Raw genomic sequence first — 12,101 nt, 5'->3', positions numbered from 1 at the left:
TGAGCATTTATTATGTGTCAGAAATTGTGCCAGGCATTTTGGAAACAGCAGTGAGCAGAAATCACTATTCTTGGGGAATTTATATTCTAGAATTGAAATGTCACCTCCACTTCCGGAATTGGGCAAAATAAGGTCCATCAAATAAGGAAAATAAATTAATTAAAATAAATTTACAACATAATACAAGTTGGCATTAAATTGTGATCATGTGGTCAAAAGATAGATAGGCATAATACTAGCTCTGGGGCTGTAGGACTGGCTTCCACAAGTGCCACCCCATCCCTGAAATACAGGTTTGAGACCTTGCCATCCCTCACCATAGCCCAAGCAGACTTTCCGCCCCTCCCTGCCCCGCTGCGCATGTGGTGCAGGAGGAAGCGCTGGCCTTAGGGTCCCTCAGGGCTGCGCTGCCACCTCCAGCCTCTGACGTCCTGCGCCAGGTGCACAGCCAGCTGCATAGGCGCGTGGGTTTTGAAGCCACGCAGCATACCCTGTAGCCAAGAGCAGGCAGGGAGCCCGACCTGCAGGTCCCAGATCCTGCTGTCGTGGTCCCTGGAGTGCAAGTGACTCTGGCTTCACATGGTGTCTGCAAGCTCAAGTCACCTGTTTGATAGCCTCCCACCAAATCAGAGGGCAGCGCTCGCCAGGAGCCCCAAGCGTCACCGGCTCCCCCCAAGATTAGAACTCGCCTCTCATAGTTCCTCCCTTCATTCCATTTAAAGCTCCCACTGGCTTTAAGAAAAAGTTAAGTGTGAGCTCAGTTTCTTCAGCGCTTTCTTCCACTGCAAGATGGTAAGTGAGGAACTGGCGTTTGCTAGTCCTCTGGCAAAACCTGGGGCTCTGAAAGCTAACAAACTTTGCACTGAGAATTTATTCCATTTTTGGAGCAAGCTTTCTTTGCTATCTACCAATTAAAATAGATCCTCTCCTGTCTTCTTTTTATTATCATCTGTCTTCTCTCTCTTCCTCCCTTCCTTTCCCTCTGCCTTTCTCCCTGTTATTTTTATTCTTCATATTTCCCCAAAATTTCACCTATTCACCTTCACTTGCTATTCATTCTTCCTCTTATTCCAGATTATGCACATATTTGCAAACACTTGGAGTTGAACTACTGTAAGAGTATTTGGGGTTTGTTTTCTTCTCAGGTGTCAATTGCCTAATAGTTTAACTTGGATTCGAATAATAACCTCAAGGAAGGAGTCTGCAAACATGCTTTTAAAATGAAAACAAGAAAAATAGCTCTTGATAAACTTTTGGCTTAACTTCTTTGGTCTGCACTCCCCAAGCTGCATTTGCTTCTGAACTGTGTATTTTTTTTTTCTTTTCTAAGACTTAACTCACTGGGAACATTAACAAAGTGTGACTTAATTGACTCATTTTCCTCTCTTCTGTTTATGTTATGACCAAGAAAGTACTCAAGCCAACAAAAGATTCGTAGCAGTCAAACAGAGTTTATCTAAACCTAGGCTCTGCTGGAATAAATGGCTTTTACCTGATTAAACATTGACAAATAATTAGGAATGGACTGTTGTACAAATTAACCTAGGAAGGCTGCATACTTATCCTTGTTTGGAGATTTGAAAAGAGTGTATGTTTGAGGTTTGAGAAGTGGCAGGCAGGAAGGTACTCCCTGGATCAGAACACAGTGAGAACACACGTCAGGCAGTTAGTGGTGGCAGGATAACTTTGCAAGGATATTGAGCCCTAGTGATGGAGATATCTAGAGCTTGCAGTCTTTGCTTATTTCTTTCAGCTTTTAGATGTTTACTTGGAGTGATGTTACGTTCCTCTGACTGGAGCTGGGGCAAAGTTTATTTAATTACCTACAAGGAACAAAGTTTATTTAATTATCTATAGAACAGAGATAGAGAGAACTTATGCACTTATGACTATATATGCATATGTCTATATGTATGTATATTATACAAGTATGTATATGTATGCACATAACTATATGTATGTGTATGTATATATATACATATGCACATATATACATTATATATATACATTATATATACACATTATACACATCATGAGTTTGTGTGTATCTCTATTCAGATTCCCATAAGATCCAACAGAATTTTAGTTTGGAGGAGAAGAGGAAGGGAAGCATAAGACAATTATTGATTCAGAGGTTAGTCTATAAGATGCCATATTCTGCTTTTTCATTCTTTTTAATGGGTTCTTTGTCTTCCACGGTGATTAGAAAGAGAAATATAATTAAGATAGTTCTGACTGGCTTATTTGGTGAGCTAGGCATTACAAAGGAAAATATAAATATGATTCATCCAGTAGTAGTCTATTCGTTGTTCAAGGACCTGTGGAAATGTTAGGAAAGTCATAGGAGCTGATTCCTTTTTAGTTATTATAATTAAACCACTCAAAATTTAATCTGGATCTAAATTTAACACCTTCACGGTTTCTTGATTAACTGTATGTAATTTCTGTTTGTTTCTCCCACCCTTCTCTCCGTCCACATCTGCATCGCCCAATCTTCTGGGAAACCCACCTCCACCCCAACTCCTTATACTGAATTTCACAGAACACCATTCTGCCTTGCCAAGACCAGTATTTTGCAGGAGACAAGAGTTATAATTGCCTGTATTCCACTACACCGTCAGAAACTAGTGTTGACGTTTCCACGGAGACTTGGATCTCTTTCTGGGCTGCTGGTCTCCTGGACAACAGTGAGCCCCAACAAGCACCACAGGCACAGGGTAAGTTCTGCTCTTCTGCTTTAGTGGTAGACCTGGAGCCCTTTTCAAGCAATGTGGCTGCAATGCATCATGGTCTGGGACTCTGGAAAAGGGATGTTATAAAAAATTTAAGTTAGTCCAAAGAGTCTTGAATTTTACAACCTTAACTTCTGCTATTTTGTACTTGCCAAATAGTGAAAATGGGATTATTCCTCTTTCTTGCTGGACAACACATGTTTCTCCCTCTAATGTATAGTACTTGGGGATTCCAAACTCACTGAAAGAACTTTTCTGGGTCATATTTTATAAACAACATCCTAGTAGAATGTTTTGGAGTCAAGATACTAGTTATAACATTTCTTTTGAAATTCAGAAAAATTTCCCAAGTATGATAAAGAAACAAGAATGAATAACTTCATCTTTTATTTCATAGAGGAGATTCTATAGACAATGCCTTGTAAGTAGAAACAATTATTCTCTTACACACACACACACACACACAAACACACACACACAAGCACTCACATAGGATTTCAAAGTGGGAGGGAAGTATAACATTGATGGAAAATTATGAATGGTATTAATCTTGACTTGAAGGTTAGTGAACATTTTTATAAAATTAAGTGAATTTCTGTATAAATAGTAAAATTTCTCTAAAAATTTTCAGATGTCTTAGAATTAAATACCTATACTATAGTTTGCCATATGCTCCTTTGGTGGACACAGGGGTTAAGGAAAGGCATACAAAAATGAAAACCTAAGAATGTTGAAGCACACGTACATATTATGGATAAAGTTGTTCAGTTTTACTTTTTCACTATAAGCAACAGCAAAGACAAAATGCCCAAAATATGAACCCAAACTGTTTACAAAATTGAATTCCTGTTTTCTTACTCACTACTCTATTTTAATAAAAAATTCTTCAGTAACAGCAGTTTAAGAAGAACAGGGAAAGAGTCAGAATGGTATTAATGAGACGGAATAAAGTAAAAAAAAAACAATTAAGCATGCCCAAATGCTTTGGATTTACAGGCATAGCTTCCTGTCAAATATGAAAAAAAATCTTTTTAAAAGCATAAAAAATATACAAATAAAAACAGTTAAAACAGAGAAGGTAGAATTTTGCAATTTTTTATCATGGTCTTCAGAGAAACAAGGTGCAAATTATTTAAAAGTAGACATTGCTACTAAATCAAATTCTGAATTCTATTCATTAGATTTAACAGGTAGGCAGACAGAAAAGGAAATAATAGCATCAAAAATGTTATTAGATTATCAAGCCAAACACTATATTATTAATGTTGAAGCTTAGAAAAATAAAATAAAAATTATAAAAAAGATAGTGGGATTGCAATATTATGCCTAGTGGAAGGAAAAGGTTAATAAACATTTGAATGAATTAATGATGCAGCTGAGAGAGTCTTTATTAATTTAACCAACAAGAATATACATAAAAAGAGAAGAATATGACCACTTAGTTCCAAAAAGAAAAAAAAATCCCACCTCTTTAACCACTTTGGCATAGGTTGTATAAATATTTGTCTGTCACAGCTTGCATCCTTCTTCTGAAAGCTTTAAATATTTTGTTCTAGTGTGAGGAAGCAACAGCTATTTTTAGAAAGGTAACTGAACCTATTGCACTTTGGGTATGGTTTGGTGAGTTCATTGCACATAAGTCAAAAGTGTGTTTTCTATGCTATCCATTTTGTATTTTCTCATAGATTCATCTTCTAATTCGAGTTTTCCTATTCTGGACTCATGTTCCTGGGAAGAAGCTCAGCTTTCCTCACAGCTCTACAGAAATAAACAGGTATGTGTGGATAGTTAGAACATTGAGACTGGCCATACATCCTGCAGTCCATTCTCCACTTGCATCCTCCCTTAAGTTTATGCTGCTACTTTTTCCTCTTAAAATTCACATTAACTCACTTTAGAACTAAAATGAGCATATGTCGAGAGAGAGAGAGAGAGAGAGAGAGAGAGAGAGAGAGAGAGAGAGAGAGAGAGAGAGGAAAATAAAGAAGGAGGGAGGGAGAGAGAGATTGTTCATCTAACTCCTCTCTCTTTCTGTCCCAACCCCCCCATACACACACACACTCATATACACAAATAACACTTGAGGAAGACATGAAGTCAGGCTCTGACTATATCACATTTTAGCTGTGTGACCTATCACATCCACCTTTTCCTCATCCATGAAATTGGAATATTTATGCGGCATATCTCAGAGGGCTAATGGAAAGACCAAATGGAATCATGTCAGTATTTTAAAATGATAAACATGGATAATTGCCTGGAGAATTAATGATGATGACAAAGGTTTTTATCCAAATATTGTTTCATTTTCCATATTTTGTTCTTATTTGTTCCCCAAAAATAATATGATCTACTGAACAAACAGGCAGATCAATCTGAATGTGGCACAAGTCAACCATCTCTTTCTTTCTTTCTTTCTTTCTTTCTTTCTTTCTTTCTTTCTTTCTTTCTTTCTTTCTTTCTTTCTTTCTTTCATGTGCAAGGAAGGAGTCCAGGTAAACCTTTCTAAACACCTTTTTTCTATATTTAAATAGTTGAATGCTGCTCATTTTCCTTTACACCTACCTGACTCCCTTGTGGTTAAAATTTTAAAAATCATGTAATACCCTCAAATACTTTGTAATGAATGAAAAATTCAGAGCACAAAACTGAACAATCATGTGGTAGGGGGTTGTTGATTTCAGTCTCAGAGGACGAGGACTCCCTGAAATTGTGTTCATAAAACAAACAGAATAATAATCAAGTTTAAGAAGGCTGAGGCACAGTGGCATTATTATAATGTTACAAAGTCAATACAGTGGAGCGACCTTCACCATTGTCTGCTTTTTGCAGCTCCAAGATACTCTGGTTCAGAAGGAAGAAGAACTTGCTAGGCTACATGAAAAGAATAATCATCTCAGACAATACCTGAATTCTACTTTGGTTAAATGTCTTGAAGAAAAGGCCAAGGTGTGTAATAATCTTTTTATAAGGTCAGGGCAGTGATTTAAGAAAGGAAACCATTAATGTAAAATTTCTTAATTAAAAGCAAGAAGTGTACTTAACAACAGGTCATGGGATATATGAGTAGAATGAATAACATTTCTTAAGGAAGTACATGGCTTTCACTAGAACTTTTATGTATCATTTATTAGAAGTATCTAGATTGCAGATTCTATCCAGACATTATTACAAAAATAGTTTCTTATATATCAAAAGTTAGGGATTGCTGAGGAAACAGGTTGATCAAATGGAGAGTTAGGTGGAAATCAGAGATTTAAAAACTCAGTTGTTTTAATTATCTTCTTAATGTAGAAATTAAAGATTTAAAAACTCAGTTGTTATAATTATTTTCTGGCTTTAGGAAAATCATTCTCAATTAGAAATTTGGTTACCTGCAGCTACAAAAACTAAAAATCTGTGAAAAATCTCTCTCAATCTAAGATGCTGTGATGATAACTGGAGCTTAGTATCTTGAGCAGCAATTCAGTATATACAGTTACATTATTTTTTATTCACATTTTTCTTACACTATTAAATGAGCTATTTCTAACTCAAAGATAGCTTGCCTATAGTCTCTTTGTGTTCTTTTTTCTTTAGTTTTGTGTTTTTCCTAGTATGTGTTTGCTTCTATGACCAATTTTTACTTTACTCTTAGAGAAACTATTATTTGATATTATGTAATCTAAATTGATTATGTGTCTGCTGCTTTTACTGAATCTAACAGTTGAGAGAAGAAAAGATACTAGATTTGACTACTTTACTGTATAGTAAGCTTTCATAAATAAAGGGCTAGCATTGGCTTCTAACTCTAGCCACCATTCCTTGAAAAAGACATTATTAAATTATTAAATGACATTAATTAGCTTTACCTTTCTTGACCTCAGTTCTCCAAGATTTAAAATAACAACTGTTTTCAAGGGATTGCTTTGAAAGTTAATGAAATAACATAAGGAATGTTGTATAGTGTTTAAACAAGAGTTCTGTCTATATTCAGATAACTTAGGTTTAATTCTAGGCTAAGGGATACTTAGCAAGTCACAAATATGTCTGTGTCTTAGTTTCCTCATTAATGGAGATTTTAACAGTATCTATATCCAAAGAAATAGTGCATGTGATGAACTATTCATAAATTATATCAAATAATAATTTGTTTATTTTATCAGTGATAATTCAATAAAAAATTGCTTTTATTGTCATTTTTGTAAAAATTATTACTTCTCTGATTTGAAATCTTCAAGACATGATCTGCTTTTTTCAAGTTTCAAACTGAGAGTAAGAAATGAATTCAGGTTCCTAAGAAATAAGATGTTATCATGGATTTTACTTTAGTAACAGACACTAATCTAATCCATTTTACTTGTATGTGAAAAAATATTAGAAATTTAACCTATTTTTCTAAAGAATGAGGGTAACTAGTAGATATTTAAAGGAAGTATAATTTTCAAATGTCACTTCTTCAGAAATTGTTGTCATCAGATGAGTTCTCCAAAGTGTGTGAAAAATTCAGAAAGGGGAAGAGGAAACACAAAGAGCAGGTATACTCTCCTGCTGAGATCCCCCTCCTAAAAATGCCAAGAGAAACCTCTCTTGTGAGTTTGCTAACTGTGAAAAACCACCTGGGCCCCATGGTGATCCCTGGGTGCTACAAACACTTGGATTGAAAGACCTCAACACCATTGATGACACCTCATCAGCTAACTACAGTGCCCTCTCCTCTCATCCCAGAATAGTGACTAGCACATACTCCCATTTTCCGAGTGATGCCATTGATTATGAAAATGTCCACAGAGAGGATGTGCCAATCAACTATGGAGGTGAAAGAAAAACCCCCTTGCACAGCACTGCCAGCCATGGGGAAGACTTCCACTACTTTTCTCAACTTTCAAATCCCCCAACAGAGGTGCAAACACTTCCTTATCATCCAGCTGATGTGTCACCCAACAAGACAGAGATGACATTTTACACATCCCTGAGTCCTCACTGTAATGTCAAAACTCATTCTTTCCACCAGGAACAAGCCTTTGTGTGTAGAGATGAAGAAGGAGGCTGGAAGTTTACCTGGGTCCCTAAACAGCCTTAGTGACCCCTCTTGTATCACAGAGCACTGCCAGGAACTCTTTTACAAAGATCTCTATTGCACTTGAACCTGACTATGTGGAGCATAGAAGCTATTGCCCAGACAATCTTTAGCCACTTTAAATGTTACTCTCAACTAACACTTAAATTTGTAGGGAATAGCTTCCAAGAATCCATATGAGAGGTATATGCTCTTCCTCCACCTGAACTTGACTAGTTTGCACATCAATGTCTGCTATCAACTTCTTCTCTTTGCCCTGTACTTGAGAAGGTGTTTTCCAATCTTTTGTAGATTTCTTCAAGAAGTAAATATACTTTGCTTATCATGACCTGTTTAACACCTTTTGTTCTCTTATCAAGTAGTTTAAATATGTATGGTCTTTATTTCTCTCCCTCTTCTACATTTCTTTATTTCTGAAAATTGCCTTTAGAATGAGCCCTATTGTTGTTTCAACTACTTCCTCCTGGTTGTTTAAATTGCTAGAGGTAGGGTAAAATCAAGTGTCTGCCCATCACCACTGCTGAAGAAGTATTGTGGATATAAGTAACAGTATGTCCAGAGCAGCTCAAAGAGTCAAGTGTTGCAGGATGGCTTTAGCAAAACATCTCTAAGACAGCTGCGACTCCACTGATAAGCAATACCACTGAAAAATGACAAAAGTTAAAAAGAATTATTACTTCAGAATGTCCCAATACCTGCTTCCATTGGTATCTGGCAATTGTTTCTTTAACTGACATAGCTCAAAAATGATATTTTTGAGGAACTATTACACAACAAATATCATCTTAAACTGCACAGATGCTGGCAAACTGATCACTAGCCCAGCACTGACAGTGTCACACTCATTCCTTCTGTCAGTCATGTATTCATGCAATTCACCTAAAATATCTACAGAATACCTCATGCTCACTTTGTGACAGGCATTGTAATTTAGAATGGTGATAAAATGTGAGCAGTTTGGGCCCTGTGCCCACATTCATGAGACCTAGAGCCATTCATCTGCTGTCATCCCTGAGAAAGCTATTTCCCTTGCGTGAAAATTAAATTTTTCCAGCTGTGGAATACAGGACTTGATTAGATAACTTCTAACATTCTATGAATGAAGGCTGGATCCTATCAGCTTTATTTTTATTTGGTCATTCAAGGCCGTTTTTCCCTTAGATAGGTACTGCATATGCTAGGTACGGTGAACTTTATTTGCAATGGAAAAAAATAGAAAAATAAATATGAGACATTTATAATGAGCATTAGAAATCATTTCTCTGATCACAGGATTCTTTTTTCCAGTATGAGCCCACTTTGCAGGTTGATTCAGTCTGTGTGAGAGTAACCTCTATCTAAAAAAAAGATACATTTTAATTTGTAAGTTAATGTGAATAGATTGAATGCAAGCCTGATATCAAAGATCTCTTCTTCCCTAAATTTTTTAAGAATATTTTTGGTAGTCTTAACTGTTTCCTTCCTTTCCATCCTTCAAGCTCTATTGTTCCCAGAATAAATTATGCATCAACGTCGGGCACCTATGCTTTTTTGGCAACATGATTAAATTCACCAGGTTGAAATCCATCTCCATCTATCTCTTTCTATTCTCCTCTCAATACTTCACTTTGCACAATCAACTTCTTTGTGTGTGCTATTTGGAATTCTTTGTAACCAAGACATTTCTTTTGTGTTTGATCATTGCTTTATTTACATTGTGTGAGCAAATATCTATTTTATAAAACTTTATTACCTATAGTTTTCTTTATAATTCATGAAGGGGAATACAAATTAGTAATTAATATTATTCTCAGGAGTATTTTAAAACTAAGGAAGAGATAGAATACGTTCTACTCCCCCCATACCCCCCAAACACAAAAGTACCTTTTACATTCTTGTATCTATGCCTCTTGTGGGTGAAATTTATCTCTAGAATAACAAATTTAATTAGAATTGATTATACTTTGCTACACAAGGAATTGAGTAAGCAATGGAACTATTTAAAAACTCTTATACTCAAGCTGTAAAACAAAATTTACCAGTTAACACATATTTATTTTGCAATATCCATGTGCCATGTTATATGTTAATTACCATGAGGAAACACCCAGGCTTCTCACAGTGCATTTGGTGCATAAAATAGTCACCAAAAATATCAAAGCATTTGAAAGCTTTTAAATAAAACTTGGTTTCAGCCTGGTTAAAGAAACTATAGGACATTTATGTGGCAAATTATGATTTCTTCTAACTCATATCATGAATGATAGTATAAAAGAAAATTACCACATATGTTTGCAATTATATTTACAAACATTTGATATTCATTTGAATAATGTATACAAAATTATTTTGTTAATGTTTGAGAAATTGGAAATTCATTTCACTTAAATATATGTTCTAACTTTTATAGTTTTATCATGCATTTCCAGTAAACCAGTTAATATTTTATTAAGATAAAGTGGGAAATGAAACTAAATACCTTTGTGATTATGATGAATAATTTTATATTGTGCATAACATTTTTAATAATGGACTTTTTTCTCCTGGATTTTTGTGACCACAATTTTTGAATCTCTTTTGTATGATATATGATATGGCTACATTAATATCCTCAGAATTTAATGGTTCCTTCTCTCCTCTAGGATACATTAATGATTTTTCCCATGTTAGGTGGCCTGAAGAGTCAAATGCCTTAGGAGTACAGCACTCTCTTACGTAATCTCACAGAAAAATTAGAATTCAATTTTTAAAAATTTGATGACACTTCCAATGTCTTCTGATACTCTTGAAACAATCCTGTGTCTTACTAGTATCTGGAAAATATGGACAATTGGAAAGTCTCAATTCTATAGGTGATGTTTAATAAGTAGGATTACTTAAAATTGCAGTGATGTTAAACTATAATTTTGAACAGATTAAAGGATGTGTATAAATAAAAAGACTTTAATGTACTTGATGTAATTGAAGAAAGCAGAATATGTTTTTAAATATGACAAATGGATTCAACAATAAATTGAAGTACCACAGGTATAGCAGAAAATATAGTTAGTACATTTACTGATAACTACTTTTATTTTGTACTAGGGATTGAATCCAGGCATGCTTGTCCACTAAGCCACATCCTTAGCCTTTTTAAAATATTTTGTTTAGAGACAGGATCATACTGAGTTGCTTAGGGCCTGGCTAATTTGCTGATGCTGGCTTTAAACTGCCTCAGCCTCGGGTGCCACTGGAATTAAAAGTATGCACCTGGCACTTGGCCATCCACTGATAACTTTTTAAATGTATAATTTTTTGCCTGTAAAGTTCAGGTATACAATTAGATATTTGTTTCAGTTTACCAAAAGATTCACATATGATTAAATAGCAAATGCCTAATTTTAATTTTTTTAAATAAAACAACATATATTTGGTTTTCATGTTAGAAGTTTATGGTATGATTATATTTATTAACAATCTTTTCATATTTTTATCTACCTTTTTGTTACATTAACATAAACATTCAATTTTAATCCTTATATTGGATATTCTGCAAATGTAAAATATAATTCAACACTTAATATTAAGCACTTAGATGATATGTTTCTTTTTGATTTTAACTTTTTTAAATTATGGAAGTCAATTTTGTAATGAACTTATGACTAATAAATAAATGACAAGTCATTTAATTTTATGTTCAGCCCTTAATTTGAAAACATGTTTTCAGTGAATGGAGCAATGAACTAAGAAAAAGGTTTTGTTTCTGCTATAAATCCTATGTCATAAAAATAACTGTATTTCAATTTACAAACATGTGAGATAGTAGTATGATTAATAACTGAGGCAATTATTCAATAGATATAGCTGGTGTCAAGCTCTGCTGATGATATAAAGATGATGTTATATAAGAAGGATATATGTATTAAAACTAACTTATGCATAAATGAGAGAAACAACTTCAACATGATTGATTAAAGCAAGGGTGTAATAGGCTCTCATAATGAAAACGTCCACAATGCAAGTATGAAATATGGTTGATTCTATATACCCAAAGCGTACTGTCAAGAATCTGGTTTGGGATTTCAAGGGAGGTGGTATTTGGGGATGTATTCTTGAATGGTGATAAAAATAAAAGCACACAAAAGTAATAATGAAACCAGCTCTGTGAGTTTGAAAAAGAAGCTACATCTCATAAAATATTTTCTATTTTTGGACATTATCCTTATTCTTCCAATTTATAATCCTGTTAAATTAGTAAAACTTGAGTTAAAGGTTCCAGACTGGTCTCACATATGCCATGGAGAGTTGTAAACATATTGGATTATCTGCATGTGAGAATTATGAGCAGGATT

General features: G+C 34.7%; 1 pseudogene; it reads left to right on the top strand.

Annotated features, from left to right (window-relative positions):
- The first annotated feature begins 628 nt into the window (after positions 1 to 628).
- On the top strand, positions 629 to 7,822 carry LOC144372601 (geminin coiled-coil domain-containing protein 1-like; annotated as a pseudogene).
- Positions 7,823 to 12,101: the final 4,279 nt, after the last annotated feature.

Source organism: Ictidomys tridecemlineatus, unplaced genomic scaffold, assembly GCF_052094955.1.
Source record: "Ictidomys tridecemlineatus isolate mIctTri1 unplaced genomic scaffold, mIctTri1.hap1 Scaffold_1371, whole genome shotgun sequence".
Taxonomy (NCBI): Eukaryota; Metazoa; Chordata; class Mammalia; order Rodentia; family Sciuridae; genus Ictidomys; species Ictidomys tridecemlineatus.
Note: the sequence above shows the minus strand (reverse complement) of the source record. Positions and strands in the feature narration are given on the sequence as shown.